Source organism: Miscanthus floridulus, unplaced genomic scaffold (genome assembly GCF_019320115.1).
Source record: "Miscanthus floridulus cultivar M001 unplaced genomic scaffold, ASM1932011v1 fs_518_2_3, whole genome shotgun sequence".
In the NCBI taxonomy this organism is placed as follows: domain Eukaryota; kingdom Viridiplantae; phylum Streptophyta; class Magnoliopsida; order Poales; family Poaceae; genus Miscanthus; species Miscanthus floridulus.
In genome coordinates this window covers 19,505-24,969 of record NW_027096867.1, presented here as the reverse complement: position 1 = coordinate 24,969, position 5,465 = coordinate 19,505, and the positions used below count along the sequence as shown (strand labels likewise).

Genomic DNA, 5,465 nt, shown 5'->3' with positions numbered 1-5,465 from the left:
GCTTCGGCCCACGGCCGCTTTGCCTGGCCGGCCCGGCTGGCTGGCGGAGGCAGAGTGCCTCACCGGTGTGCGCGTTGGCGCGGCGGCGCGGCTCGGCCAGCGGCCGGCGGCCATCTCCGGCCATGGCAGTGCGAGCTGGCGAGCGCACGGGATGTGCGAGGTGAAGGCGAGCACGGTAGGGTAGCTAGGCGAGGCTGGAGGGGAGGAGGAAGACGGCTTCTATGGCGGCCGAGCACGGCGGCGCCATGGCCGTCGGTGGCGAGACGCGGGGAGGCTCGACCTGTGCTTGGAAGGCGGCGCAAGCTCGAGCGCGACTTGAAGGAAGACGAGGCGGAGTTGCTGGCGTGAGGAATCGGAGAATGGCGCAGTGGTGCGGGAGCTCGACGCCGGCGGAGCTGCGGGCGCGGCGAGGGCGGAGCTTGGGGCTCCCAGCTCGGGAGAAGAGGGAAGGCAGCGCGGGCGGGAGTGAGCGAGCGCACGAGCACCGACAGTTGAAGGCGGGCGTGTGGGCGCGGGGCCAGGCCGCGGCTGCCGCGCGGCGGGCAACGCCGGCACATGGTCGCCACGCGGCAGAAGTTCTCTGCCGCGGTCGTGGCGTGGCGCGGTGACTGACGCGGCGCGCGGGAGAAGGAGCCAGCGCGAGGGGCTGGGCTGGGCCGAGGCACGATGGGCTGGCGCGGGAGGCGCGCTGCTGCGGCGGCTTTGCTGGCGCGCTGGGCCGGCTTCAGCAGACGGGCCAGAAGCGAGGCGGCGGCCCGCGAAGAAGAAAAATCCTTTTCCAAATAAAATTTTTCAAGGAATTTTTAAATGCCATTTTTCAAATATTATTTTGAGCAAGAAAATGACCTCTTTTGAAAATGTACCAAAAATGAAAGTTGCTTAGAATTTAATTCTCTACAACTTTGCTTTTATGACCAAAGCCAAATTCTTTCTAGATTTTGAATTATAACATCAAAGTCCATGTTTAGCTCAAAACCCTAATTTTTGGGAATTTATTTTTGAAGTCAAATTTTGAATTAATTTGAATACAAACATTGCTCCAAACATTGAACTAAACATTGCTAGATGATTTACAATAGTAGCCAAACATGTTTTACTAATCTAGCAAGAAATTCGGGCAAACACAATTCTAAACAAGTATATGCAACATTCATGTTTCACGAGCGTGTCTCATATGTTTCGAAACAGTGTTTCAGTTGTTATTTACATGATTAGGCATGTATGATTAATATGCTTTATGATGCATGCTATGCATGATTTGCAGTGCCTAAATGTAGGCTTAACACCGGGGTGTTACAGAGGTCGTGGAAAGATTCTATGATATATTCGGTCATCCCCACGAACTCGTCATTCGTGGGGGATGGGGGCGTGCGTTGCACCACAAGGTAGCCAACGCTCTCAGTGGCATTGCGTAGAATGAACGGGAGCGCTATCGGGGTGCTCTGGATGAGGTATTCTAGGAAAAACTGCTCTCCTCCGGTAAGCTACATCATGACATTGGCGAATGAGAAGGTGAGGCGGCCTAGGTCCTCCCAGGATGGTCGGGGTCCTAGGAAGGCGCTGAGCTAGCATTCTAGCCTCCCATAATTGAAGTCGAGGAGCTGGTCGCTCCCGGGGGTGTGGGCCTCTAGTGCGTGCAGCCGCAGCTCCTTAAGTGCCTTGACAATTGCGTCGAGGCCGGTGGAGTGGAGAGGTTGGATGGCGACAGGAGCCTGCACTAACTCTCCCCCATCGTGACAATGAAGTCTAGGTTCCCGAAGCGCACGTGCGCGCTCGGGACCTAGCTAACGCCGTGACTAGCCATCCGAGGCCTGATGTGGACGTCGAGACGCGCAAAAAGCCCCTACCTGGTGCGTCAACTATCGGTGTTTTCGGAACAACGATGAGTAAATTTGTATTTGGGCGTCTGGCTCGGATGGTGTGCTCGGAGGATACAAGAGTTTATACTGGTTCGAGCGGAACGTCCCTACGTCCAATTTACTGCTACTCGTGTTACCGGCACTTGGTTTGTAGTAGGGTTATAAACAGGCAAGAGAAGAAAATGATCCCAAGTCTCTGGTGAAAGGAATGAACGGGTGCTGAGAGCTCGATCGCTACTCAGCCATGTGCTCATGTCGTGCTCTTGTGTTTTTATCTCGTGGTTCGGTCTTGTGCCGATATGGATCGATCTTCTTCGTGGGGCGCCCTGCTTTCCCTTTTATAGGACAACGGGAAAGCGCGGGTTACAGTGGAGAAAAAGGAGAAGAACGAGAGAGAGGAAGGCTTTTAGGATCGCTGGGTCCTTTTTCTCCTTCATGCGGATCCCGCTGATCCTATAGATGTCAACAGGGACGGCTCCACGTCGCGGTACTGTCTGTCACTAATGCCATGCGCAGGCGTCATCTGCCGGGTGTTCCATCCCGTCCCGACGGACGTCGTGGTGAACTGACACGCCTGTCGGCGTTCGTACGAGGGTTAGGCAGAATAACACCTGTACGTCCGACACTGTTCTTGATGTGAATCCTCAAGTATGGCCCGTCATGGCCTCGGGTTACATCGAGTCGTGCATGTCTCTTCCCTAGTGTCACAGTTTTGACCCAGGCCCATACGCCTGGACCTGGAGTGGTTGGCGGCGATATGGGTCCCCGTTGGGCGAGACGGAGCCCGCGACCCTTGGGGGGTCGGACGAGACGGAGCACGCACCCAACGGTCGGGCGAGATGGAGCCCGCAGCCTTGGGCGAGACCCCCGCAGCCTCGGGGTCGGGCGAGACGGAAATTGTGTCCTTGGGGTCGGGCGAGACGAAGCCCGTACCCGAGGGATCGGACGAGACATGTTAATACGTCTTGCTCTGTCCGCGGAAATCAGCGTGGACATTAACTCCCTTGCTTTGGTTATCCCAAACATCGATACTCGATAACTTTGCTTATATTCAACGCTCATGCCCTTTTCCCCCCTCAAAACCACATTATCGATGGCTTTTCAATGCAAGAAATAGTTTGTGATTTTCATGTTACTAGAAAAACTCTTTTACTTCCTCGCAAAAAGGAAATAGAGAAGCAAAACTCTTTTAATGAAAGCAAGGGCTGTCGCAAAATGATTTATTTGCTCCAAGAAACATGCTTGAGCTGTCCAGTACAGACTCACCGCGTCCAGATTTGTAATCCTCAGGCTCGCTGCCACCCAGGCCCACCTGTCATCCTCGTTGGGCCTTGGGCCCTGGGCCGAAGCACGTGGGTGCTGAATCAGAGCGGCAACTTATTCATGCGTAGCTGCTAACTATTCCATTCTGGACTGGACCACCGTAGCGTGTGCTGGGCCGATCACGGCGGCCCGACCTGCGAGGACCATCATCAGCTGGAGCTTCCTTTCTGTCTTTAGGAACAACAGCAGTGTCTGTTATCTCCTAGATAGGAGAACAAAAAAAAAAGAACCCATTAGCATATTTTTCTGCATTATCAGGAAGCCACGTCATCCTTCTGCTCCATCAAGAAACTGCTCCATCGCATTTATTCGATCCAGTCGCTACATGCTCCACAGACTGCTTCATCTACCACCGCTACCTTTCGCGTTAAAATCATCCCGCTCTCATCTCGGCCATCACCCTCCGCCTAAGCAAGTGCCCAGGCAAGTGGTCGTATCCTACTTTCTCCTATCCCAAAGGTTAATCTCCCAAAAGTTAATGTTTACAATTTGTCAGATTTCATGATTTCGTGATTCCAGAGATGCTTGCCATGATTTCGTGAATGCACTTTTGCTCTATTGCTCCGAAGGTACTCGACGATTTGCCAAAAAGGGAATATCTGCAGAGTTTGTGCTTCATTGGTCTCTTCCACCTCCCAGCTCCCACAGGTAGACTCTCATCTCATTTACGTTGGATGAGTGTATTTTTTTCCCCCTGTTAATTCTGCTGCTCCATTCCCGGTCCCATGCCTGAATTTTTGTACGCCCATGCCTGTTTTTTTTTTTTTTTTTACATTAGATGACCAACAGCAACGTCTATTTGTTTCCATGCATGTTAACTACAGATTAACCAAAGAATACAATGTACACATTTATGCTTTTTAAAGTAGATTTTCCCCGAAGATGGATGACGCTGAAAATTTTCCGAGACATCCTGGAACCGATTCAGTCTCACGCGGCCGTGGACGCCCCCGTCAAGCTGAAATTTTTTTGAGCAATCGTGGTGCCCATTCAGTTTCACGCGGCCATACATATAGGTATTACACATGCAACATCGACCTCTGCAACCAAAGTATACATTAACTTTTATATAGATGAAGTTAAAAAGTACCAAATCAGGTCAGTAGTAATCCTTCCTCTGTAGCTGAGTATATGTCTACACTATCTGTAACATAATCATACAAGCTGTCATTTTTTGCTGTTAAAATTATCAAGCTATCAATGGCGATGTCCACCTATACAGCAACAACAACCTCAGGCATGGGACCGATTCAAGCAGCAGGGAAACTTTATACGTTACAGGAAATATCCGTCGGTCCCCAGATCTCCAGCACGGGTGAGCCGACCGCTTACCGTGATTTTTTTTTAATTTTAACACTTTTTCGAAGCTAATTTTAAATCTTACACTGTCGGTTTTTTTTAACTAATACTTTTGGCCGCGCCTATTGCCCTAGCGCGGTCAAATGTCTGTGTCATGCCATGCATGGTGGCGCAGCAGAGGGCTGACGTGGCGGCGAGCAGAAGCGCTGACCGCTAACGTGGCAGGGCTCTGCCGCGCCACCGATCTTGGCGCGGTAGTGCCACGCCCTGATCCGTGGCGCGGCAGAGCCGGGTATAACCCCGTGGCCAGTGCCGCTGCCCGAGCAGCAAGGCCGTCTAGGCGTCGCTCCCGCGCTCGCCCGTCGCCAAGCACGCCGGCCGTCACGCCACGAACGGCGGCAGCCCGACCCTCCATTGTCGCCTCCCTCCCTTCCCTTCCATTCTCCGGCCGCCTCCCTCCCTCCTCGTCCTAGTTCAAGGTAATGACGCACATTTTAATTTCGTTTGAATGGTGGATATGATATTATGAATGGGAGTTAAGGTTAGTAGGAAAATTATGTTTGAGAACTATGGTGAAGATATTAGTTTGATTTAGTTAGAAGTATGTTTGCCATGTATATTTTTGTTGCTATAATTGTTGTTTATAAAATTTTAGTTGCATTGCAAATGATTACATTTTACATTAATTTATCTTGTTTTGATTGATGTTTAATTTGAACCGTTTTATTAGATGGAAGACATGTTTCGGGAGCAGTTATGGCGAAAACGGGGTTGTCCACGAGAAATGTACCCTGACGAGTCTAGCAAAGATGCTCCCGTCCCTCCTGAACTCCCAATCCCTAATTGTGATTGTGGTCGTCCGGCCGACTGAAGGGTCGAGATGGCGACTAGAGGGGGGGTGAATAGTCTTTTCTAAAACTTAATTGCGTCGGCTAACCGATACAAATGCGGAATTTAAACTAACGGTCTATCCAAGACTACACC

At 51.4% G+C, this 5,465-nt stretch overlaps 1 long non-coding RNA gene across 2 annotated transcripts; it reads left to right on the top strand.

Moving 5' to 3' along the window:
• The first annotated feature begins 3,550 nt into the window (after positions 1 to 3,550).
• LOC136532062 (uncharacterized) lies at positions 3,551 to 4,954 on the top strand. 2 transcript variants are annotated; one of them, XR_010778163.1, is made up of 4 exons: positions 3,551 to 3,830; positions 4,052 to 4,198; positions 4,377 to 4,497; positions 4,616 to 4,954. It is a non-coding gene; the product is annotated as an uncharacterized lncRNA (long non-coding RNA). The 2 variants fall into 2 exon arrangements; XR_010778162.1 differs by having other exon boundaries at positions 4,049 to 4,198.
• Positions 4,955 to 5,465: the final 511 nt, after the last annotated feature.